This window comes from Dermochelys coriacea, chromosome 1 (assembly GCF_009764565.3).
Source record: "Dermochelys coriacea isolate rDerCor1 chromosome 1, rDerCor1.pri.v4, whole genome shotgun sequence".
NCBI classification, from domain to species: domain Eukaryota; kingdom Metazoa; phylum Chordata; order Testudines; family Dermochelyidae; genus Dermochelys; species Dermochelys coriacea.
In genome coordinates this window covers 114,171,083-114,198,302 of record NC_050068.2, presented here as the reverse complement: position 1 = coordinate 114,198,302, position 27,220 = coordinate 114,171,083, and the positions used below count along the sequence as shown (strand labels likewise).

Here is a 27,220-nt window from a genome sequence, read left to right as displayed (position 1 = left end):
GCTATTACCAGCAGGAAGGGGGGCGGGGAAAGAAGAAAACCTTTTGTGGTAATAATCAAGGTGGGCCATTTCCAGCAGTTGACAAGAATGTCTGAGGAGCAGTGGGGGGTGGGGTGGGGGAATAACATGGAGAAATAGTTTTACTTTGTGTAATGACCCACCCACTACCAGTCTCTATTCAAGCCTAAGTTAATTGTATCCTGTTTGCAAATTAATTCCAATTCAGCAGTCTCTCGTTGGAGTCTGTTTTTGAAGTTTTTTTGTTGAAGAATAGCCACTCTCAGGTCTGTAATCGAATGACCAGAGAGATTGAAGTATTCTCCGACTGGTTTTTGAATGTTATATTCTTGACGTCTGATTTGTGTCCATTTATTCTTTTACGTAGAGCCTGTCCAGTTTGACCAATGTACATGGCAGAGGGGCATTGCTGGCACATGATAGCATATATCACATTGGTAGATGCACAGGTGAATGAGCCTCTGATAGTGTGGCTGATGTGATTAGGCCCTATGATGGTATCCCCTGAATAGATATGTGAACACAGTTGGCAGCGGGCTTTGTTACTAAGGATAGGTTCCTGGGTTAGTGGTTCTGTTGTGTGATGTGTGGTTGCTGGTGAGTATTTGCTTCAGGTTGGGGGGCTGTCTGTAAGTAAGGACTGGCCTGTCTCCCAAGATCTGTGAGAGTGATGGGTCATCCTTCAGGATAGGTTGTAGGTCCTTGATGATGCGTTGGAGAGATTTTAGTTAGGGGCTGAAGGTGATGGCTACTAGGAACAGTAATGTCCCCGATAATGTCACGGCTAACCTGGTAGCTGAACTTTGTGACTTTGTCCTCACCCATAACTATTTCACATTGCACTATGTATCATATAGTTCTGAAAATAATTATGAATAATTTAAAGCCAGACACTAAAGACATTAAACTTGTGTGGTCATCATCTGGTAAACGGATAAAAAGACATTTTATATTTATAGTTCTTCAGTTGCTCTTCCAATAGTATGTTACCAAGGTGGATTTTTCAGGAACTAATGAAATCTCCCTGAAGTATGTATGGACAGTACAAAAATGAGTACCATATGCATTGTGGATTACCTTTCCAGACTTTGGAACAGTTTGATGGGTGTGCAGCCCACCAAACCCCTAATAGGGTTAACATAAGCCTGAGAGGCCAATTAGGTTACCTGGACTCACCTGAGAGGAGGAGGGCTTGGGTCAATTAAGAGAAGCCAGCTGGGGAAGGGCTGGGTCTGCACTATAAAACCAGGAAGCTGAGCACAGAAGGAGGCTGCAGAGGAAGAAGTCTGCAGTTGTTTCCTGGGAGGAAGTCTGGAGGAGAGTAGGCCCTAGGATCTGATTCTGGCAAGAGGTGAGGAGGGGTGAAGTAGCTAAGGGGAGTAGAGTAGGCTCCTGGGGTGACTCAGAAAAGAGAAGATAGGAAGGCTTGATAAAAGGAGCCCAGGGAAACAGCAACCAGGATGGAGACTGTGAGGACCTGGATTGTGGGTAATGGAGTCCCTGGGCTGGAACCTGGTGTAGCGGGTGGACCTGGATTCTCTATACCAGCCATTAGTACAGTGGCACAGAGCCAGAGAAGGGACTGAATGCTGCTTGGCAATTGCATTTTGACACTGGTCCTGTTGTCCTTTATAAGTCTAAAAGCAGTGGACAAAATGATGACCTGGCCAGAGGGCTGAGTTACCAGAAGAAAAGGTATAGCAAAGTGAGCAATGAGCAGCAAGGGGGAACCTGATACAGCATGAGCATTCCTTGACAGATGCAATGGGGCATGCTAGTGGTGAGTGGGGACCCTATTACACAAACATTTTGTCTGATAACACTGATTTTTCTTGCAACTTTGCCAAGAAGGTCCCTGCTAACTTAATCAAATACAATAATGTATTGTTAAGTAATGAGTTTCCTAAAAAGTGCCAAACTCCATGTTATGCCTTGTGAAAGCAGCTAAGCGAGTGCTGCTTTTATGTAGAAAGTACAGCAATTAGTGCAATTTGCAACTAACTTCACTTTCATTTAGACATAATTTCTTTCTAGGAGAAAGTCAGTTATGCTCTTGCAAGCGAATCTGCAATAAAAGTGCTCATCACTACATTTTCCACAGTGATGCATGTTTAATTGTGGTGCAAAGCTATATGCATTTGTCTACACAGTTACAGTGCTAATAATTTAGTAACTCAAAAGTTAACTAAGTGAGGTTCAGAAATAAAATAGTGGGTTGCTGCAGAGATGTCAATTTACATCAGCTGAGAATCTGGCCCAGTAACTTCTTAATATATTTTTAAACCTGGAAACTACTGATCTATCACATTCAGCTTTCCCCTCTAATGATTTTGTCCTCTGCAGAAACAGTAATGCAGACAAACAGGAGGCCTTCCTATTCTGGACAACAGGAGGGTAGACAGAATCAACCCCGTAGACCAGGGTTTTGAAGGCCGTCAGTAGTCTCTTGTCCCATCCTACAAAGGAAGTGACTGTCTCCTCCCACATTTTCTTCCTTTTTTAGAGTCCCTCAGTTATGCCTCACTTCAGCCTGTAAACATCAGTTTTCTCCATACTCTCAACTCAGTATAGGCACGTAACTCAGAGCCAGGCAGTGCACCCTCTCCTGGCTGGGCATAGCATAGTGGCTCTCCTTCCCCTTTGGTGCCCCTGAACAACAGATACTCTGCACTATCAGTGGTCTGACTCTCCCGAGGCTTAGCCCTCCAGCTAGGTCCTTTAGTCTTTCCCCTTCTGAGGAAACCCAAGTCCAACATGCCACTCCTATGACTGGAGGTTTGGCCCAACTTCAGGCATTTGGGCCAGCCAGCTCTTGACTCCAGTCTCTTCACACCCCCACTGTCTGTGGGCTGATAGGGTAACCCAGGCACAACCTGTAGCCTGGGTTCTGACCCAGAGACCCTGTATGATGCAGATGTGGTCTGTTTATTTATCCCCTCTGCTGTATCTCTGGGCTACCTCCTGCTATGGCCTGTAACTAGGCCTTTCTCAGTCTTTTTCCCCAGCTGACTTCTGCAGGACCTCAATCAAAGGGAAATTAAACTAAGTGAGAAATCAAAACAAACAAAAGGTTCTGCACCATGCCTACCTGTCTCAAGAAGGCTCTGACCCTCAGGAGTCTCTAGTTAGGGTCTAGACCAAGCTGACCATTCCTTCAAGGCAATCTTTAATTAGGCTCTGGCTCCAGCCAGGCCCACATTCACAGGGCTAGCTCAAGAAGTCTACTTCCTCTCCCAGTCAGCCACCACCGACCTGGCCTTTTCTTCTATCTCCTCCCTCCAGGTTTGACTCCTAATGCAGGTGTACTGGGATGAGGCTGATTGCACCCACAGGTTCTCCTTAACTCCTTCAGGCCTAGTGAGGAGTTGGTACACCCCATCACACCAAAGAGTAGTTCCATCTAGGCCCAAGGTCTCTGCTCCTTGATGGCAGTCTCTCATTCAGCACAGCTCCCCTGGGCCAACAATCTCTTATCTGCAGGAAAATGGAGGCATCGTCCCTCAACAAGGGACTTCTTTTCCTCCAAGGTCAGGTTCCAATTCTTCCCACACTGATCTTCCCTCATGCTGAGGGACCAAGATACTATATGAAGCTGGAAGGGTTTTTGAAAAGAATCAGCATCACCATAGAATAAGCAGGTCTGCCAAAAACCAGTATTCTCAGAGCCTTGTCAACTTAAATCAGTTTTCATTGTCATCTGGAACTGCCAAATGTAAGCAAGAAGCTTCTAATTCTTCCTGGTGGTGGATCAAGTATGAAGCTTGGAGTCAGACATTCCTCTGAAACCTTCATATATACACTTCCAGACTCCTCTTACAAGAAGTCCATGTGTTTCCCATTAGGTAGAGTCTCTGATGCCACCCAGCATGAAAAAAGATTTCCCCCTATAGAAGCTTTACCTTCCCATTGAATAACTGTGACAAGGAGAAGGTCATCGCCCATTTTCAGCACCAAATAGCTCATGCAGCCAAGGCGTCCAAAAAAAAAAATCTATCATGCAGGCTTGACAGAAGAGCTGGGCAAGGGCCTTCCTATGGTTTAACAATAGGTGAGCTCCTGTTAGGTTGACTTCCTTACTGATACGCTTTTGAGGGGGAGAGGAGGGAAACTAATCTACAAATTCTCCCTGCTAGCGGTGCGCCCTGGGGACAGAAGTGTGACAGGATGGAGCCTGCAGTCTTTCCCCTTCTGTAAAAAATCTTTTTTTTTTTTTTTAAATTTGTATAATATGCTTGTCCTCAAGCACTAAATGTCTCAACAATCACTCTTAAAGAGCCCATGCTACAAGTTCAGGCTGACCCCAAAAAACTATTTCCAGGTAGCAAAAGCAAGACCCTGCCCACTCAACTCCCTGTGCTCCCAGAATAAGTTCCAGAGTCCAGGCCTCTCCAAGAAAAATGTTATGCCATATTTAAGGTGTATCAGCTTAACAACCCTGCTGATCTCAACTGCCTACTTAAACATTGCACTTCTTCATGCTTTAAGTTAGACAGGGCCCAAGCCAGGAAAGGCTTTACAGATCAAAACAAATATTTGTCACTGGCTTCCCATTCAGCCTATAATGCACAAGTGTAATGTTCCTGTGAGAAATGTCATTAAGTCAGCATGTAGCCACATACAGCACCAGTAATGCCAGTATTGACCTCACCTCTACAACTAACATGACTGGAACCAGATTTCCTTGACCCGTGTCTTTCTGGTTCATGCATAAGTATGATAAGACCATTAACCATGATGGTCTGTTTTCCTTCTGTTGGGAGAATTGAGGGGATACTGTGCCAACTTATTGTAGCTGAAGTCTGGCTCATAGTTGCTAGGTGTTTTGTTAGTGATATGTTTTTTAAAAAAAATGAATGTTGGTTGAGCTGTTTAAACAGTTAATACAGGAGGTGCCAGCCATTCAAAATCCCGATATATGGAAACTCCACTCAGTTTGACCACGTGTCAGAAAATCAGATTAGACCCAGACAAGTTACTTCCTTAGCAATTGCAACCTTCTAACTTTAAACAAAGTTACCAGTGAGGGAACTTTAACATCCACACTAACCTCACTTTTCATGCCTTGGCACTCCATCTATCCATAACACTCAGACACAGTATCCTCAGCTCTACAAACTCCCTTCCAGTTCCAGCCTCCCACACCACACGTCCCCATTCCTTACAAGTCTCACAGCCTCTGCACCAACCTCAGGCAGATTGCTGTAAGCCCTACAGGCATGTGGTGTTGTACTCGAAAAAGTAGAAGGGAGGAATTCAAGTCATTCACTTCAATAGGAATGTGAGGAACTGAACATATGCATTGCAGATTAAAGCTCACACTGCAGTCACCTGATACTGCTGCAGCTCATGCCATGTTAAAGCAGGTTAAGAGCTGTTCTAACTTACAAAGGGAAACAACAGCTCCATGGGGCCAAAGATACCCAGGAAGACTGGTCAATACATATGCTGTCCTAGCAGAGGTGATGCATGGGGAGGGGGCATATAGGGTCATATGCCACCCCAGATTTGCTGCTTGGCTTGTACTGAGCATGTCCTCACTCTGGTCCCCCCCGCCCACCACAGACACTATTGCAAGCCTGAGTCATCTGTTTTCTAGCCATGCCCCTTTTTTCAACTATATTTTCTTTTCTTTTCCCTGCTTGGGAAACAGAGTTGAGAAGAAGCAAGGGGGACTCAGCCTTTAAGCCATGAAAAGATCACCCTTATTATTCAGGTGATCCTCTCTGGTCTAGTTAAGCCATTTTTAGAGCCATATTTTGCTAGTATTATGGCCTGGAGTCCTGGCAGGAAATAAAAATTTAATAACAATATCCTCAGGAGAGATCTTCAGTGTGTGTAAAACCAGTACAGCTCCTCTTAGAAGTGGGCTAATCAATTTTTTGGTTTGCTGGCAGTTCTGAGGAAAAAACCCTACACACACTTCAGATCAACCCAAAATCAACATTCTCAATTTCTGGCAAATCAAAAGAACAGAAATACTTGTGTTTCAGGTCACACAAAGTGTTTGTTTTCTTCAATCCAAAATGAATCCCTCATTTTGATTTTAGGAGCCATTCACAAGACAGGAGTGGTGTTGCAGGAACTCGAAGCCAGGTCTGCCCAACCACCAGGCTAAGTGGCTGTTTTATAGCAGATTTCTCTATTGCCTGCTGGAGCTGTTCCATGTTGTATTACATATTCAGAGGGCGAGAGTGAGTGACTCTGTAGCATGGTGGTAGGGCACCCACCTATGAGTGGGGGATACTGAGGTTCCAGTCCCTGTTCTAGGGTGGGGCTTTGAATGTGGGTCTCCCACATCCAATCTGAGTGTTTTAACCACTTGTCTATTCAGCATAAGAATAACAGTACCACCAGAGATTTTTTTGAATGACACCTAAGTTGCCTTCTGACTGTAGAACATCTCCCCACCCCTGCGCTTTCTTCCCCAGAAGCTAGATATGTTGAAATGATCCATTTTGACCTTTCTGTGTTTTTCCCCCTTCAACCAGAACAATTTTGCTGAAACTGACACATTCTCAGTGTTTTGGTCATTCTGTATCGGCACTTGTCAGTTAAAAGTTTTGGCTGGAAAATTGCACCCATCTGTAGTTCCATTGACTTCAGTGCATCTGTATGGACTTACACTAGCTGAGGATCTGACCCCAGATTTCCATTCTAACAAAGGCTGCTGCCACTATGATAAGATGAAGAGCATGTCATGGTGTCAAGGTTCCTTTCCCACTCTGAACTCTAGGGTACAGATGTGGGGACCTGCATGAAAACCTCCTAAGATTACTTTTACCAGCTTAGGTTAAAACTTCCCCAAGGTACAAACTATTTTACCTTTTGCCCTTGGACTTTCGCTGCCACCACCAAACGTCTAACCGGGTTTATTATTGGGAAAGAGTCATTTGGAAACGTCTTTCCCCCCCAAAATCCTCACCAAAACCTTGCATCCTCCTTTCTGGGGAAGGTTTGGTAAAAATCCTCACCAATTTGAATAGGTGACCACAGACCCAAACTCTTGGATCTTGAGAACAATGAAAAAACATTCAGTTTCTTACAAGAAGAATTTTAATAGAAGAAAAAGTAAAAAGAATCACCTCTGTAAAATCAGGATGGTAAATACCTTACAGGGTAATTAGATTCAAAACATAGAGAATCCCTCTAGGCAAAACCTTAAGTTACAAAAAGACACAGACAGGAATATCCATTCCATTCAGCACAGCTTATTTTCTCAGCCATTTAAAGAAATCATAATCTAACGCATATCTAGCTAGATTACTTACTAAGTTCTAAGACTCCATTCCTGTTCTGTCCCCGGCAAAAGCATCACACAGACAGACCCAGACCCTTTGTTCTCCCCCCCCCCCAACTTTGAAAGTATCTTGTCTCCTCATTGGTCATTGTGGTCAGGTGCCAGCGAGGTTATCCTAGCTTCTTAACCCTTTACAGGTGAAAGGGTTTTTCCTCTGGTCAGGAGGGATTTTAAAGGTGTTTACCCTTCTCTTTATATTTTGACACATGGCTATAAAGAAAACTATATGGCAGAGTGTGTTAGGCTCAGTTCCACAATATAGGAGTCGATAAACTGCTAGATTCCAACAAGAGAAGAGAACACAAAACACCACAACTTTGGAACAGACCTTGAGCCAAATAAGATCACTTGCTCTAAATACACAGTAAAGCCTGTGACCCAGACTCAAATTCTTCATTCAGTTAGTTACTGTGGTCTGAACGGAATAATTTGAAAACACTTTTATTTCAATGAGACTTACATGGGCAAAATCATCATGTTAGGAATTTTACTATTTGTGTTTTGAATGTACAGTAGCTGCTTTTCAGAAGCACATTTCCCAGCCATTTACATTTAGACAACAATACTGTAGGTAAAATACCAGATCACCTTAAGTGCATGAAAAATCTTAGCATATAAAATTATCATCTTTTTAAAGATAGAGCTTGTCAAAAAGTCTACTAGAGTTTTTAACTCCCGTAGTTCTAAAACATGATTAAAATTAGTTGAACAAAGTTTTAGAAGGAAAATTGCTCCTGAGCTGTGGCCATCAATGGCAAGTTTCAATGGTGGGTGTAATAAAATAGCTGAGTTATAAATCCTTAAAGTGGTGTTTAGAATAAGCACAGTAACTCAGGTTTAACTGTGGTCATAAACAGGATTCTGTACTACATAATGGGTCCCACTGTTTCATAACTCTTAGTAAATCTTGGTTTAGGCTTGAGAAAATGGCCGTGCTCATAGTCATGTGCTTATTTAGCACTAGATTTACAATTTGTTAAATTGTTTGCATTAAACCTTATGCTCAGTACGGTTGGTTAGTTTTGCAGGCAATATAAATCTTGGGTGGAGGTTCTGCAGCAAGCTAAGAATTTATCCTAAATACTATTGACTATGTTGCACTACTATTTGATGTCTTAAATTATTTTTGTTTATCTAGATGTTACCTTTTCAAAGCTCTAAGCATTTGTAGCTGTATGGAGAGAAATAGTCACTACAGTAATTGTACAGAGTAATTTCTCAATAAGTTACACTTCTGTTGGTAACACTGACCAAAGTGGAGGAGGCACAAAGAGGAGGGAGAAAAACATAGTGGATGTGCTCTTGCTTTGGGGTAAAGCTATGGAAGTGAAACATGAATAATTAGGGGGGAAATCTAGTCGAATGGTAAGTACAGAAGTTGACTGGGATTGGAAATCAGGATGCCCAGGTTTTATGCCCAGCTCTACCATAGACTTTGACACTTTGGCCCAGTGACGTAAGATTTGCTGTGTTGCCAAAGCTGAGTATTCAAAACTCCTTAGTCAGGCCCAACCAAAACTGTATGTGTGTGGGTTTTTTAGTTGTCACGGAGCCTAGCTTCTCCCCACCTTCCAAAACTTGCTGCCAGATCCAATCTCTTCAAAGGTTTAATCTCTTAATACAAGCAAGTTTTCATAAATATAAAGGGAAGGGTAACCTCCTTTCTGTATATAGGACTATAAAATCCCTCCTGGCCAGAGTAAAAACCCTTTCACCTGTAAAGGATTAAGAAGCTAAGATAACCTCACTGGCACCTGACCAAAATGACCAATGAGGAGACAAGATACTTTCTAAGTTGGGGGGGGGGGGGAGAGAACAAAGGGTCTGTGTCTGTCTATGTGATGCTTTTGCCGGGAACAGATCAGGAATGCTCTTCAGAAGTCCTGTAAAAAGTTAGAAAGCAATCTAGCTAGAAATGCATTCGATTTTCCTTTTTGTTTAATGGCTGGTAAAATAAGCTATGCTGGAGGGAATGTATACTCCTGTTTTTGTGTCTTTTTGTAATTTAAGGTTTTGCCTAGAGGGATTCTCTGTTTTGAATCTGATTATCCTGATTTTACAGAGGTGATTCTTTTACTTTTTCTTTAATTAAAATTCTTCTTTTAAGAACCTGATTGATTTTTCATTGTTCTTAAGATCCAAGGGTTTGGGTCTGTTTGCCTATGCAAATTGGTGAGGATTTTTATCAAGCCTTCCCCAGGAAAGGGGGGGTAGGGCTTGGGGGGGATATTTTGAGGTGAAGAAGTCTCCAAGTGGGCTCTTTCCCTGTTCTTTGTTTAACACACTTGGTGGTGGCAGCATGAGGTTCAAGGTCAAGGCAAAGTTTGTACCTTGAGGAAGTTTTTAACCTAAGTTGGTAAGAATAAGATTAGGGGGTTTTTCATGCAAGTCCCCACATCTGTACCCTAGAGTTCAGAGTGGGGAAGGAACCTTGACACAAGTAAATCAACAAAACAGTCTTCTAACTCACTCCTTTCTGTCTTCAGGGCCATCTATCCCAGATATCCCTGACTCCTGGCAGCTTCCTAGTTCTAGTCAGCTCTGCTTCCTTCCTGGAGCAGCAGCCCCAGGGTGCCTTGCTCCAGGAAGACACCACAGGAGTTAGCTCTACTCCACCATGGTTTTCCTCCTCCTGGCATAGCCTGTCCCACTCATCCCCTTCCATTTTCTGCCCTTTGGCCCACGTGTGATTCACCCCCTTTAATTGATTGGATTGAGCTCACCTGCTCCAACACGGGCACTTGGCACTGGGCCCTGTTCTACTCACAGGGACCAGCTACCTTGTGACATGTCTTATTTGTTTCTGGCTTTTGAGCCTTTAGGGTTCATCTGAGTCATTTTTAAGCTCTTTTTATCAACTACCCTGAGATCTAGAAACTTATAACTTGTCAATAGAATAAGATTACAGGGTTGTCCCACTCTATTTCACTGAATCCTAGAATGTCTGAGGCAGTGTGAAATGATGAAACAGTATGGCTGAGAGCTCTTCTTGCTCGGAACATCACCAGTTGAATCCTCACTGGGATTCAAAGTCTGTTACCATCCAATTTTTAAGTTCATACCCATTTTTCCTTCATGAATTTCCCTTTATGCATTACAGCCATGTAACAACATGGACTTTTTGAACAAACAGTTGAGATTCTCATGTAGCCACTTGACTCTAGGAGCTGGGGCTTTAAGAAAAAACATCTGCCAGATATCCTGAGATTATCAGTAAAGTTGACAATAGGCTCTCTGTATGCCTAAGGTTTCCTATTTGTAATCTGAGGATAATACTTCACTTACTGCATTTGCCTCCCCTTGGTTTTCAAAGGTTTATTTCATATTTGTAGCACTTGGAGTTAATCAAATGAAAGACTGTGTATCAGGGTGGTGTACAAAATGTTATAGTTTCTAGTTTTGATGTCTCCTCAGCTGTTGGCCATACAGCTGATCACTATCCTAGCTCTGGAGAGTTACAGGACTGCTCTATAAATGAGATCTCTCTACATGTAAATAGTTACTGGATAAGGTGCCAGTAGATAGCTACACTAAATACTTTTGAATGCTCCAGTTTTTTATAGGATCATTAAATGCTTGTGTCTGTGCACTGCAAATGGCTTCCTCTCTGCAGCTGCTTACAATCTGGGGCCTGATTCTTTAGTCACTTACAGTGGCATGTATCAGGAATAACTCCATAGAACTCAATTGAGTTGTACTTGTATGAAAAGAATATCAGACCCAATGTTGTGTGTAGACGGTCAAGGAAATTATGCCAAGCCGTTCAGAGCTGTCAAGACTGAGTTGCATTGGAAACACTCTTACATACCACTTGTTTTCTGGAATCATATTTAGCAATTAGTATATTTGAAATACTGTCCAATTTAACTGAATTCAGTGCAACAGTTCATCCTTGGTCTTTACAAAAACTTGACTACTTGAACACCATCAAGTAGCTTTCAGACCCACAGGCCCTGATTCTCATCTAACTTACAGCAGTTTGCTGGTGTAACACCATTGAAGTCAGTGACTTGTCTTACATTGATGTAAGAGATAAGAATCAGGTCTAATCTACCAAGAAATTATATATGGTGACTTTGTAATGAGGAACAATATTGTTTGAAGGAGGGATGGAAGAATGATTCTCAAGTGTGCTCTTCTGCAACAGCAAAGGAACTATAGAAATGGTGGAAAGTAACATTTTGACCTCCCTTGATTCCTTCCTATAGTGCTTTTATGTGCTACAAGAGCTCACCCTTGACCCATACCAGAGATTTGAATTCTTGAATCAGTTCCATTATTCCTCCAAATCTGAGTTTCTTAATCCCTTCCTTTATTGAAAGGGGAAATCTGTCCCCACCAAAACAGATTTGTGTAATAAAGAGTTGAAGAGAGAAATTGTGAAATCCTTTCTTTTAGTTGGAGGTAAATCCTGAAATCCAGAAACTGCCTCAGAGCTGGAGAAAAGGAGATGTGACACAGGGCTGAGTCGAATTTCACTTATACTGATTGAGATCAGGAGTAATTCTACTGAAGTAAATAGTGCTGTGGTGTAAGAGGAGCATCACTGAGATCAGAATTGGGCTGCACTCAGTGTATTTTCAATTGACAGTCTCCACCACAACAGGCTTGTGGAGACAACTGACATTTTATTGTTGTTGCAGACATATTACTCTTCCTGCAATACTTAGAGTCAGCTAGTAAACATTGTATAAGGCAGCTGGAACCCATGAGAAGCAAGTAATAACATAGCCATTAAGTCAGTTAGACCATTTACAAGTTACTGCAGACTATTTAACCCCTTCCATGCCTTACTAAAATGTGAAAACTTTTAGTGTGATCACTGGAGTGCCATAATATATCACACAGTGACTCTCAAACTTCTTGAGCCCATGGACGCTTTTCCTGCTTTGCCAAAATGTAGGCCTCAATCTACTAAGAAGAGCCGCACAGGCCAATCCTTATTCCCATATAGACTAGAGCCCCATTGAAATCAATGGAGATGTGTAATCTGCTCTTGTGAAGCTGCTTGCAAAATTGTGGTAGAGCTGACCAAATTGATTTTTTTGTCTAAACCTAAAAATCACCCCCTCCCAAATAATTTGGTTGGTTTTGAACCAAAACTGACTTGTGTTGGAAAGTCAGCTGTGGGTAAAATGGTGGTGGAGGTTTCTAAGGTGCTCAGATATGTGATTTACCCAAAGGTGGTAGGCACAAACAATATTCCTAAAGACAGGTTTCGGAGCAGCAGCCATGTTACTCTATATTCACAAAAAGAAAAGGAGGACTTGTGGCACCTTAGAGACTAACACATTTATTTGAGCATAAGCTTTCATGAGCTACAGCTCACTTCATCAGGTGCATCCGATGAAGTCAGCTGTAGCTCACCAAAGCTTATGCTCAAATAAATTTTAGTCTCTAAGGTGCCACAAGTTGTCGTCCTTTCCTTTTTACAAATATTCCTAAAGTAATTGCTGGCTTTGAGAGAATGGGGTTGCCAAATCACATGGGGGCCATTGATAGGACTCAGGTGCCCATAGCTTCCCTCCTCAAGGAGCAAATGAGTGCATAAACCACAAAGTACTACTATATTTTTATGCCGGCCCTTGTGGATTACAGAAGCCAATTTATGGATCCCAACATGGAAAGATTTATGACGGCAGGGCTTTCTGCTAGGCAGAATTTACCTTCACTGACAGGCTGGGATACTATTCCCACCAAATGACATTGTCATAAATGGAGTTACTGCCACCACTGTTCTGGGGGACCCTGCTGACCCCACTTCTGCCTTTGCTTCTGAAACCACATTCTGATCTCAAAAGGAAGCTTTTTTTTAAAAAGGAAGCTTAATTACATTCTCAGCAGGGGTAGAATGGTGGCTGAATGTGCATTTGGCAGACTGAAATCCCACTGGTGCTGTTTAGACTCGTCTGGATTCCAGCATCTGCATTATTGAGAGGAACACAGCGAGCCACAATCTTTCTGAAGCCAAGGATGAGCTACTTGCCCCTGAATGAACCTATGACAGTAGTGGATTGCTGAACCAGTACACTCAATCAGAAAATGCACCAATCCCAGCTGGAGCAGGATATACCTCGGCAACAGAAATCAGGGCTGCTCTGCGCCCCCTTATGAAGGACTTGCCTGGGCCCAAGGAAGAAGGATAATGGTACATTTATGAATGTTTTTGTACAGTAAAGGAGGTAATGCCACATCACACAATGAAATGGGGGTGGGGGTTAACTGTCAGTGAACACAGTGAATGAGGAAGGTATTTATATAAATATTTATTTTGGATGACATGACTTAATGTAGTGAGGATGGGGGGCAGGAGGACTGCATTTACATTAGGGTGATCAGATGTCCCGACTTTTATAGGGACAGTCCAGATTTTTGGGTCTTTCTTATATAAGCTCCTATTACCCCCCCACCCCATCCCCATTTTTCACACTTGCTGTCTGGTCACCCTAATTTACATTGATGTGTATCAAGAAATTGTTTTGGATACAACTTGCCCATTGTGTCTTACACTGTTTGTCTTTATAATTCAAACTACACGTTATAAGATGTGGTAGCGAAATGTAATAAACTTTCTTAATAAAACAAAACCTTTATTTGTATTACAAAAATATTAGTGCATAGCCAGGTAAGCCAGCTGCCATTAGAACACCGAGACCCTAGTAGTAAACCAACACCACAACCAGTAATAAAACAAAGTGCATAAATCAAACACTGAATAGTGCCATCACACACATCCCCTAATTTTGCATGTACCCTACCATGTTCTCCTTTTCCTTGTTTGTGAAATGGCACATACTTGTTGCCGTTGCAGAGATGTGGAGACCTGCAGGGGGGAAAGGTCCACGTGTGGGAAGGGTGGATATGTGCAGTGAGGAGGAAATCACCACAGGGACAGAAGTATGCCAGGAGTAGATTTGCCCTGTCCAGCTGCTAAGTCCTAGTTGCATAGGCCACCCAACCATGGGACTGTCCAAAGTGTTCCTGGCACATGGTAGTGTGGCAGGGACATAGGCTGTGGTCTGGGCACAGCAGGAGCCCCCATTCTTGCAGCCATTAGCAAAAGCAGCCACTCAACTAGGTCTTTCTGCTGTGATCTAGCTTCCTCTCTGGACAGCAGTTCTGTCTTCAAGCGCTGCAGCTTGCTCGTGACTTTCTCTTTGCCTCTGCACTTGCCTGAATCCTTCTCTTGAGTATCGAACCTGCTTGTTGGCCCTATCCAGAACATCAGCCATAAGTTCATCACAGAAGTGCTTCCTCTTGGACCACTCTGTGATGGTATGGAGACCTAGTCTTCTGCTGGAGTATGTGTGAGCTGCTGAAGTACAATGGCTACTCGAGGTGCCTAAGCAGACATAAAACAGACTGTTATTGCCTCAGTGATTCACAAAAAATTCTTGTGGAATCTCGAGGACAAAAAGTTATACTCTATAAAACTGAACTTCAATCTATTGTGAGAGGAATGCTTCATCTCCTAGAAGCTCCGGAGACACAACCAGGTTAATTGTAGTGAGAAGACTACACAAAAAAGGATAAGTTAAAAATCACAATTGTTTAAAAATTGCAGACCACCTTGGGCTTTGGGGAAAAGAGAGTGGCTGTGGCATACAACATAAATCTTCTCTGTCCTCTCAGGCATTCTACGTTTTGGAGGATGTAACAATTCTTATGTTTCCTGAGGCAAAGAGGTTTTTATTCCAAACTTCCACTGGCCAGCCAGCCACGTATGCCACTGGAGTAGTCAAACTTATGGTGACTGAACAACACATCTCTGCAGTGGGCTGGTCAGCTACTGAGGTGGTCCTGGAAAATACACCCTTTCCCAAAAGGTGACTACCCATCAGAAGTTTCCAGGAAAAGTTTGCAGGAAAAGTTTGCAGCTCTGAGCATCTGGGATTGGGGCAAAATGTGTGGAGAAAATCCACAGGACGCTGCAGTAGCATCTGCATGGATTACTGCCTCCCTATAGCTTTGGTACAGGCTTTTATGACCATATGCAAATATAACACTGACAGACCCTGGTTGGTGGCGGATAGGATTGAACCAGGGACCTCTGGAGCTTAGTGCATGAGCCTCTACTGCATGAGCTAAAAGCCAAGTGGCTCTTAGCTAAGGCTGTAGAGCAGACTCACTTTATCTCTCTCTTTTAATGGTCTTGGTGCCACTAAATGGGACAGAACACCACACCCAGAAGGTGTGTAGGTTACACAAACACACATTAATACAGGCTTGCAAAGAAATCACCGGCCCCCCATCTCCAGAACATTTCTGGACTGCATGCAAACCTCCAGCTGTACTTCAGACATCCATGGAATCCATTTAGCTTGTAAGGACTACATTTCAGCCTCCCCATGACAGTTCACTGTTTACAGGCAGCTCATTACACCATTATATTAGTATGGCATGGTGCAGTACCAGGGAAGGCAATATTGGGTTCTTATTTTTAACACCCTGGACCATCTTAGCAAGAATGTGCACATTTTTAATAAAACTTCATTTTTACATGCTTGTTTTCCCAGTCTCCATTTTGAATTCCAGGGGTGGGGGAATATGAGAGGAAGATGCCGAGGCGCGGGCATGCAATCTGCCATTAGTGGATAGCCAGAGCTGTCCACGGCCTGTAATAACTTTTGCATTGCTGCAGAGCCTGACAATCGCTCCCATTCTGTACTAATAAAAACAAACATGGAGCCAGAAATTTACCAGGCTGTAGGGTGCATTCTGTCTCTTCTGTTCCTTCTGGAGCAGGTTCCTCCTCAAGGGGAGGCATCAAAAAGTGCCTCTGAGCATGGACCCAGGAAGTGCTGCAGCTGTTCCGGTAGCAAAGCCTCCTCAGGGACCAGTTCCAGGACCAGTGTCACTTTGGTAGCCTGATCTGGCGCCTGCTGTGTCCCCTCCAGTCTTGTTCTAGTTTGAGCATCAGAAGGTTGCCTTCTTGGCTGACTAGGCCCTCATGAAGCAGTTTGCTCTGTGCTCAACACAGTACCCACCACCTGGTCAAACACCTCAAAAAGGAGCAGGATGACAAGTGAGGTGCCCGAAGTCCTGTTCTCATAGACTTTAAGGCCAGAAGGGCCTATCAGCATCTAGTCTGACTGTACATCACAGGCTCCAGAACCTCACCTATCCACTCCTGTAATAGATCCATAACATCTGGCTGAGTTACTAAAGTCCTCAAATCCATCAAATCATGATTTAAGCTTCAAGTTACAGAGGATCTATGGTGATCAGTTAGATCCTGAGTAGGTCAGCCAGACCCACCAGTCATACAGCTGCGAAAGAATTCACTGTAGTAGTTCAGAGCCCTCCCAACTAGTGTCCCATCTCCAGCCATTGAAGATATTTGCAGTCACAGATGGCCCACTTGCCATTGTGGGCAACTCATCAGACCATCCCCTCCATAAATTTATCAAACTCAGTCTTAATAAGTTCTTATCCCCGGCTTTCCGGTAGTCAGTCTTGAGCTGTATAATCCACTCCCTGCACTGGTCTGGTGAATCCGCTGTTTTGCCAGCTTCTCCACTAGTTCCTGGCACGTGTAGTCATTCCTGGTAATCTTACTAAAACTGAACTTTTTGCTTGCCTCGCACCACAGATTCACCCAAATCTGGCTGTGCTCCCAGGACCAGGAAGTGGTACGCTTGGCAAAAGACTTCTGGTCAGAAGTAGGAGAAGGTTCACTGGGTTTGCACCTCAGCAGTCAGAACAAAATGGAAGGCTTAAATGCCAAGCTTCTGTACGTGAACAAGGGGGTAGGGGATGCTTCTATTTCCTGGAAAATGATTGGCTACACCTGGGACAGAAAGAACAGAGCCTATGAGATTGTGGGATAGTATTGGTGGACTCTCATGGCCTGAGGGTGGGGGGCCTGGGACCTGAGCTACATCCACACTTCAAAACCAGGGAGTTTGGTCCTGAGTCCCTGCAGGACCCAGTCTTGAACCCACCCACACTGTGTGCTCCTGGGGCTCAGGCCCAAGTCAGACAGAATTGTGTGTAGATAGATTGGGGAGGGTGGGGGTGGCCTCAAGCCTGAGTCTGGGCTTACATAGCCATGTAGACATACCCATAGGCCTTGTCTACACTGGCAATGGCATGCATGGTATGTGTAGCTATGCGCTGCAGTGAAAAGCAAGCTGTGTCCACACTGTAGTGTGCAGCTACATACCACAGGGAAAGGTTCTGGCAGTGGGGAGCCAGTGGAAAAAGCTCCAGGGGTGGGGAGCTGTGAGAGCCATTCTCAACTGTCTTCCCACTTCCAGAGCCTTTTCCCACTTACAGAGCCTTTCCCTGCAGTGGGGAAAGGCTCTGTCAGAAGAGAGGCCGTGGGGTACTACAATGTGGAAAACAGCAGAGTAGCAATGGGAGGTACTGCTTGGGTATACAGAGATAGAGAGAGCCTTGTAGAGGATATACCCTGAAGTTCTGGTGTGTTGTTACTCGTTTAAGTAGTGCCTTGCCATCTACACTGCTATTTATACATGTGGTAGGGGTGTGTGCTGTGTATGTACTCTACAGGCTGTCATTAGTGTAGAGACAGCATCCGTGTATATACTAGGGCCCACCAGAGAGCCATTTTGCTCTTGGAGAAACCAGAGGCTTCTCTCTGACTAGTCTGCCAATGGCAGTACATTGAAATATGGACACTGAGTGTTCAGCACCTGTGTGGAAATTAAATTGCAATAGGCAATTCCTTCCTCCCTCCTTTCCAATTACTTCGGTTAATGGTAGTTTCAGCACAATAAAACCATGGTAAGTAAAATAGAGAAATTACTTCAATTGTAGTTGGATCTGATGCCTGAATCTTCCAAATTACTTCCTTGAATTTATCTTTTGATTAGAGAATTATTTTTCCCCCAGTCTTGCCAAAGAGCAATGTGTTCCTCATTCCAATTAAAAAGAAACTTTGACTCTAAGAAAAAGTGAAATGAATAATTTGGTAGAGAGATTCCACTTCATGGAGCCATGCTGCCCCACTTCTATCCATTTAAAACACTGCTGTGAAGATTGCTTTCCTACTTTAACCACATCTCCCCCATCAACAGCCCCTGCACCAACCCCATATTGAACACAGGCTGCTTCTCTTCACTTTTAAGCCCTTCATGGCCTATTTCCAGCCTACCCATCATCTCTTATACACTAGCAAGATCTCGGCTCCACCTCTAAAACCAGTCCTGGATTGCCCATTTGTCAAACTTTTCAACAAGTACCTTTGTGCTTTCTCCTATGCCACCCCCCCCTTATACATGGGAGGAGCTCCCCGTTAAGGATCCACAAAGCCGCCATATTCTCCTCTTTCAAATTCTTCCTTAAAACGCCTTTACTGCAGTACTTACAGTCTGCTGACATGCAGTGCTTATCATGCTGGTCACAATTCCATTGTTACCTTGTGCTCTCCTGTCAATTTGCTGCATTCAGCTGTTTTCCCTCACCTTATACTTAGGTTGTGCTTCGGCAGAGGAGCCATCCGTTTGTTCTGTTTGTACAGGGACTAGAACAATGGGGTCTGGTTCATGATTGGGGTCCTAGGCACTAGTGCAATACAAATAACAAACAGTATTCTCCCCAACTTTAGGATCAGTCATTTGAGTCTCCCTCTTTTTTTGTTACAGTACTTGTTCCTGCAGGAATGAAGATCCAGTTTCCTAAAAACAAGAACATCTGCCCGGGTGAGGGAGCAATTCTCTGACTGAGCTTCATTGCATGGGATTTAGTGTTTTGTAAACAGCAGGAGTTTCGGTATAGGATTACAGAAGTCATGAGGTCAACAAGACTAATCATCAGCATTTTATTAATGCACATGTTTTCATTTTTATAGGTTTTCGACACATGGGTAGACGGTGTATTATCCGCACAGTAATCACGAAAAGAAAAATGCAGTCATGTTCCAAGTTCATTTGATGAGTGCATTGCTTATTTCAGCACGTGCTTCAGTCGTAAGTCCATTTGTCGACTGCAGGAGCTCTAACTTGTTCTGATTACTATGTTTCGTATGGTACAGCCAAGGTCCATCCTGTGTACTTCGTTACAAGATGGACCTAAACTCTGTGGCAAAACTTCTGGATTCTGCAGCACACTGTTGCAAATTCTGTGGCAGCCTCAGATAAATTGAAGAAAAAATAAAGGTTGTTATTCAGGTTTAGCTACTTAGTAAAGTAGGGTTCTATATTTGTTCAGAGATATGCAAATTAGTTAGATGTTTCTGCCAAAGTGACTAGCAGTGAAACATTTAGTTTTCACATTTAATTTATCATCCCTAGGTTACAGAGGTAATGCCCCAGATATCCCATTTTCATTGTTTGTCCCAGTTTCCCAAGAACATCTTGGGAGGGTGGGGCGTGGGAGAGGCTGAAGTGACCTCGTTTTTCATTTAATCAAACAAAACTTTTGATAATTTTCTAACTGTGAAATGTTTGTCTCTGTTGTGTGGCTACCCTGATATAAAGTGTTTTGTGCCTCTCTTTCACTCTCCGCACATAGGGAGTGTATTTTATGCCAGCACTATTCAAAATCAGAGCTTGTCAGGAAACAGCTTTGCAGCCGCAGACCTGTGAGTAAATGACCCCCTCTAGTCAGTGCAAAACCCTGCTCTGGTCTCTTGTTAAGGAGGGGCAGGATGGGGACCTGATAGTGCCTCTCTGTCCTTTGCTCCACTTCTCTCTACAATCAGCGATATAGAGAGGGGGAAACGAGAGACAGAGGGGCTCAGAAAGTTGAGGCAGAGCTTAGCCTGTCTTTGTTTTACTCTGCTGCTCCGGGGGAGCTTTTCTGACTGAGCAGATGGAAGAAAGGAGAGAGAGTGCTGCACATGTGAGTATTTCACATTCCTTTCAAAAAGAAAAAAAAGAGCCATAAAAAAGTCCTGATTTTTGTTTTTGACAATATCAAAACGATACAGTCCATGCCTTTTAGAACCATTGTTTCCATGCTGTCTGCAAACTCAGGCACATATTGCTGTATTGGTGACACTTTGTTCATGTAGTCAAGCTTTTCTTTGCAACCTGTGCTAGAAACGCAGGGCCAGATTCTCATATGTGCCACGCTCGCACTCTGCTCAGCTGAGGCAGGGCGGGTAGAGGGTGTGGGGAGAAGAAGGTGACTAAGCCCCATTTCTGCTCTTCTAGCCCTGTGCCTGAGGACTGCTCTAATCTGTGACTGCACTGGACCCACCCTGGCATGCTCCAACCCACCCCCAACAAGAAGTCAAGCAGAGTAGGTGATGTGAAGCCTTCTAAAGGCTCTATGTTACCTGAGGATTCCTCAGCTGCCCCTTTTAGGGCAGCTTTATAGCCGATTTCCATGACTAAGATACTGCAAAAGAAGCCTCAAATGCGGCCAAGGTTTTCCTTGTTTTTAGTTTTTTTTACATTTTTAATCAATGAACGCTTAGATTCTGGAGCACAATTCTGTACCAAGAGGGGAATTTTGTTGGCCAATTCCTCAGCCACAAAAATCGCAGAATACCCAGTTCCCCAATTATAGCTGCAGACTGTCATTTCACAGTAGATGCTAGGCAAAAACCTGTAGCATCTTACATTGCTCATTCAGATGTGCCATCACTGCAGTCCTGAACACAGCTGTCTCTGTATCGAAGGCAGCGAGTTAAACTACACTCCAGAATTTCATATACTAGGATGAGGACAATTTCAACCGCAAAGAGACAAAATAGCGAAGTCCTTGAACTTCAGTCAAACACTATCAGTGGCGTCATTACACAGGAGTCTTGAACAGAGATGTCAACCAGAAACATGTGCACTGCACTAAAACCCTGAACCTGCCTAATGAGGAGCAGAGGGGCATTAACCATGCAAGCAGAATTGTCCACAAGTGCTTATTCAGGTGTTTTGTTTTGTTTAACAGGCAGTGCATTGAAACTCAGACTAGTTTGCTGAACATAGAAGTACAGCTGGGGCATGGGAGCTGCAGATGCAGAGTAAGTACCTAAGTAGAATGCCAGTGGCTTATTGGAAGGAGCAACAGCATGAAGACCTGGGGAGGGATCAGCTGTTGAAACTATGGTGATCTGAAGGAGTGGGAAGACTGGGTGAGGAGAGGGATGGGAAAAGGTGAGGCCCATCCGGTGCACCAGAAGGCTGAGGGAGTGAGGCAGAGTGAGAAGCAGAGGAAGATAAGGTTTGATGGTGGGGTGCTGGGAAGCAGGAAAATGTGAAAGGCAGGACCAAGAAGGTCCAAAGAGAGGCAGCTGCCAACAGGAGTGGCAGCATAAAAATGGTATGCCAGAACTGGCATGGATAACATTGGCCAGGGTGTACATGCAGCCTGTCCTTTAAGGTGAGGCACGTTTAAATTTCTTTTTAATTATTAAGAAAAAAAACTCCAGGCTGTTTTTCTCTCAGCAGGGAAGCCTTATCTACATATTACGGAAAGAAGCATCTTCCCAAAGGCAGACTGGAACAAGTGGTTGGTCTGTAAGTGCTGCCTACACACTACATTTGTTCAAATGAAGAAAATATTTCTCTTCACATCTCTCCTCCTTGTCTCAGGCAATATCTACTCGACAGAGCCTATGCTAGCTAGGCTGGCAGAGCCCCCAATGTAGGTTCAACGTGTACCCACAGAAAGAGTTTTTCTGCTGGTGAAGGAACACCCTCTCCCTGAATAATGTTAACTATGCCGATAAAAACACTCTTGTGCCAGCATAGTGATGGGTACGTGTTTTGTTTTGTTTTTTGGCTTAGCTATGCCAGTTAGCATGTGTTGCTATGCTGCTATAACTTTTGAGTGTAGACCAATCTGAGTCTCTCCGTATTTGCATTTTATTCTGATTCATTTCTTAACGCTGTGGTTTTATTGTATTTATTTATTTGCTGCCCTGTCTATGCTCTTTTTTTCACGGTGTCTCCTAGGAGAAGTGCACAGCAAATACTATTTATATCTGAGTTGAAATCTTGGATCCATATTGTTTCATTCATGAGTTGGGAGTTAAACAAACCCCTTATAATACCTGACACATATGGAGCACCTTTCAGCCCAGGATTCCAGAGCGATAAGTAATTGCTATTTGCCACCCCTTCCCCCACCTCTAATCTCCCTCCCCACCCCCTTCATCCACACAACGGGTGTACCAGAGGCTATATCTATACTTTACAGCCTACGTCAGCATAATTTATGTTGCTCGGGGGGGAAGAAACCCACCCCCCGAGTGACATAAGTTACACCAACATAAGTGCTCATGTGCACAGCGCTATCTCCGCGGGAGAGCTTCTCCTGATGATATAGCTTCTGTTGCTCACGGAGGTGATTTTATTATGCCTACAGGAATGCTCTCTCCCATTGGCATAGCGTGTGTTCATCAGATGTGCTGCAGCCACCCAACTGCAGTGCTGTACGTAAGGTGACCAGATGTCCCGATTTTATAGGGACAGTCCCAATTTTGGGGGCTTTTTCTTATATAGGCAACTATTACCCCCCACCCCTGTCCTGATTTTTTACAATTGTTATCTGGTCACCCTAGCTGTATGTGTACACATGGTCAGAGGGTTTCATTACGAACATGTTCTGATCCTCCCACACAGACACCCAGTCACTTTCACCATTAGTTTAACTAAGGCTATTGACATGTTATGACCCATGAATGACCAAACTGTGACCCATGAATGACTAAATTGTGCTTATCAAGTTGCCTGGTACTCCAACAGTACTAATAATCAAAGTAATCAAAGCCTATTCAGCATCCCATGAGGACTGATTTGGATGTATCAGAAGAAATTTTTAAATGGCAAATATCTGACTCAATGCTTTTGGCCTCTATGATTCTTTATTCAAGAACATTGTTAAACCTGACAGTGTCCATGTGACAGGCCAAAAATATAACCTACCAAACTTCTCTTGAAACTGATACCTCTGCTTTGAGTGGCAGGGGCAGAGGGTGGGGAGGGGAAGTAAGCAGTGAAACTTTGAACTGGATCTTGAAAAGAATGGGCTGTTCCATTTCATCACAAGCTAGGCACTCTTTGAAGCATTCCAAGATTCCTGTAGATTTTCCTACCTTACCTACTAGAACTGTGCAGGAACCAGATTTTCTGTTTCACAGAAAAATTTGCATTGCTAGACTTTAATGTTCCAAATAGGAACAGTCAGAAAAAGCCTCGCTGCCTGGTTTATATGAAGCGTTTATTTGAATTGACATATTCCCCTGGAATGTGTCGATTCTGTCAAATAAGCACTTTCTGATGGAAAACTGTGCCAAACCAAACCTGAGCATGTCATTTTGTGTCTGTTTGATATTAATCTTTGACAGCCTTAGCTGCTATAATGCCTCCTCTGAGTCATAGTCCAGGTGCCTCATACCAATCCTCCTCTCTGGGCAACATCTCCCATGATGCAGTGTGGCCTCCCTTTTTGCTGAACTGCTTCATGGCCTCTTGGGAGTCCATGATGTGGTGCATGATGTAAGAAGTAGTTTGTTCTCTGGCCCATAGAGAATGGGGTCATGAGGCACCTCAAATGTAATTCCTGAGAGACACTGTGGCAGCTCGGGCAGACACAGTTCAGTGTTGAACTAGACCAAAATGAAACATTTTGATCAAAGGTTGAAGTGTTTCATCTGACATTTTTCAAATACAAATGTAGATATTTTGACTTTTCATCCTGATTTTGTAACAAAATGATGTATTAAATCATCAATCTTCCTCAGAACAGAAATTCTGAACTTTTCACAAGCTCTAACTGTTGGGATATATACAGTGATTCATATATCCATGTAATATGTTATAGGTCATTGAGGCCTGGTATGAATGATGCGTGCTTGACATGAATACATGTGTTGCAAGTTGGCAACCGAAGCAAGAATTTAAGATCAAGAACTATTTGTGCAAAAACAATCTTATGTTCCAAGAAAAATATGGAACATCAGCAGAAAAGGAAACAACACCAGCTGGACTGATATAAAATTGTAGAAGAATTGGAGGATATGGTGCACCTTGGATCATGGCGGCTCGCCCAGGATTGTCTCTTCAGAATTGTGTGGGTAGAAGGCCTAGTAAATAAAGACAAAGAACCGATGATGCGGAATGGACTATAATTGGTTGCCTATGATTTCTGAAAATTGGAGTCATTTATTGATCCAGAGCCCCATGTGGATATAGATGTGGTTTTCGTTGGCTCCCCACATCTTATGATCTTATGATTGGAAGGAATCTCAATTGGCCGTCGGGACCATTCTGACCTTTGGACTCTGGTATAGTATGTTTGGGGTGTGAATGTGGAATTAGTAAGGTTTGTTTTGTAATCAATAAAGAGCATTTTTAGAGTATTATATACCAACTCTGTGTCCAGTATCTGCCTGCTTCCCATCCCATAGAGAGACCTCTATTGCGGGTCTAACATGACCACATACATGTAAGCAAGCCCAGGCTTCCCTGGCACACAGATCCACTCAGCCATGTGAGGTCGGGAAAAAAAGAAACTGCTGTGAAAGGTCACCCAGAAAGAGATCCAGTAGGAGCAGAGAGAAGCAGCTGCAACAGGGATATTTGGATGCTGATGAGGTCATCAGGTCTGGCTAGTTTTTACAGGTTTTACTCTGGATATTCTCTGCCTGGTGCCAATAGACTTTTTGCTCTTAACTCCTTCCCACCTCCTCCCTTAGAGTCTCTCACATCAACTTCACTCCACCTGTTCACCATATTTCCTTTGCACCTGTCCTTCCCCTCCCCGCCCTGTTACCCTGACATGTCCCTTTCCCTTCCTTTGTCTGTTTTAAAGAATCACCATCCAACAAAGCCTCACCCCAAAATTAAAAAACACACCTTTGCAGACCATCATGTTACTAATAAAAACCATGGAACCACAATGAGCTCCTATGTACCAAGTCACAGGCCCACTGTTTCATTATAATCTTAACATCTGCAATTATTGAACAAATAGCTCAAAACATTCTACTGGAAAACTTTCCTCTCATATCACATCACTGATTTGCTGCCTTTCCTCTTCAGCCTCACCTGGTAAGGTCTGCAAGTTACATAGCCACAACTGGCAAGTTCAAAAGGCCCATCTGTGAAATAAATGCCATTCCTTAAAGAAGTAACAGAGGTTAAACTCCTGCTGGTCCTGAAAGAGCCATGGTAATGGAAAGATAGGTACTGGAATTTCTTTTCTGGAGACAGCTTAGAGTGAGGTGGTGTTAGCCTAGAAGGAATCCCTTCCTCAACCCCAAAGGGTAAGTAAGTATGTCCCATCACAAAGTGTTAAGTATTTAGTTTTAATGGATGCTAGCTTTGGCAGTGTCCATGCAAAATTATCAATACACAACTGTAGCACTGCGATAACTTCTCTTTTTTTCTTATTAACAACGCTGTGTGTCACATTGCTTCAAACTGCATCGCATCATGTTTAGTCAATCATGTCACGTCAAGCACGAAATGCAGTAATGTGACATTTCTAATGTAATCTAATGTGATAGCATCCAGGAGAAAAAGCCTTATCCAAAATTGGGGGAAAAAATCTTTTAAATATGCACATTTTTAACACCTTGCTGCTCTTTATTAAATGAAAAGAGTCTCTGTGCAACTTTAAAACAAAACAGAGTTAACTGATCAGGGTTCTGTTTTACCTGTTATTACATGCACAGCGCCCCTCATTCCCACCCCCATTTAACAGCTCTCGCAATAAGATTCTTACAGACACATGGGTTTTCCTGCACAGAGCTCACTGCAAGTTTAGGCCTAAGTCAATAGTCAATAGTACTTGCATATCATATCTGAGAGCAGAATTTGGGCTGAGGTTAACAGTGAGGTACAGTTATTTTGTATTTCGGCAGCACATCTTCTTTCTAACATAGAGTGCCTGTACATATCTGCCATGTTTTTTCATAGATGGATTTAAGTGCCAAGAGATGTTACTGAAGTAGTAATCAATAACTGAAACAAACAACACTGTATACTCCAGTCAACGATAAACCTATTGCCAAGAATTTGTACCACAAATCTGACCTACAGTGAATGAATACTACAATCTTGTCAGCTTTATGTGATTTAAAACCACCTGTTTGCAGAGTTCTAGAATACTATATGTAGTTAAATATCCACATCCTTAGAATTTTAATTTCCGATAACCTTGGCAACATAAAAATGCAATTATATTGAAATGATAGTTTTGGATATGCCGAGATACTGTTAACTAGCTATTTAAAGATAATTATGGACTTTCAAAATTATATATATGTGCTCCAGCTTAACAGTTTTTGGTGACAGGGACTCTTTCTTTGTTTTGTGTTTTGAAAGCACACAAATGCATTATGGGTGTTACCAGAAACAAATAATAAATTAAAGGGATTAAGGGTAGCAGTATTGCTGGAAAAACAAAGAAAAACAACAGAACTAGGATGAAATGTGAAGAACTCTTTCCACTTGCTGAGACGGATCCTCATTTGGTGTCAGCTCCAAGTAAGTCAATGAAGTTATGCTGATTTACACCAGGTGTGGATCTGGCCCTTGCAATTTTTTTCTGAGTTGTGCAGAAAATAATCAACATAAGTAAACAAGAAATCAAAATCTTGCCCTTGGAAAATTAAACAGTGCAGTTACTCAGACTCTGAGGGCTGATTCATCATTCTACGCTGGCATAATGCCACTGGTTTCAATGAAGTTGAACCAGCATAAAACTGGAGTACCTTCCTGAGGAATCAAGTCCTGCAGTACTAAATTTTGCATGCTGCACAACCAGGTGGCAATGTCACCAAGTGTGTGAACTTCAATGTTGTGAAAACAACATGAAGGAATGTTCCCTTCCCGAGCAAAAAGAGGCTACACATATTACTAGGCAAAACCCCCTCCCATTGTGTACAGTAGATTTATACCTGTGAACGGGCTCAAACACTGTAACTTACTCTAATGTAGCCAATGGGATTGGGAGAGAAGGTTTCCTGTTGAAGAATCTTCATGGAAA

General features: G+C 43.1%; 1 protein-coding gene and 1 long non-coding RNA gene across 6 annotated transcripts in view; one reads left to right on the top strand and one right to left on the bottom strand.

Moving 5' to 3' along the window:
- ST6GAL2 (ST6 beta-galactoside alpha-2,6-sialyltransferase 2) overlaps window positions 1-27,220 on the bottom strand; it is a 275,950-nt gene that overhangs the window by 125,965 nt on the left and 122,765 nt on the right. The gene's annotated exons all lie outside the window — the stretch shown is intronic.
- LOC119845494 lies at window positions 1,287-19,368 on the top strand. The gene is made up of 3 exons (XR_005289610.2): window positions 1,287-1,369; window positions 18,925-18,981; window positions 19,131-19,368. It is a non-coding gene; the product is annotated as an uncharacterized LOC119845494 (long non-coding RNA).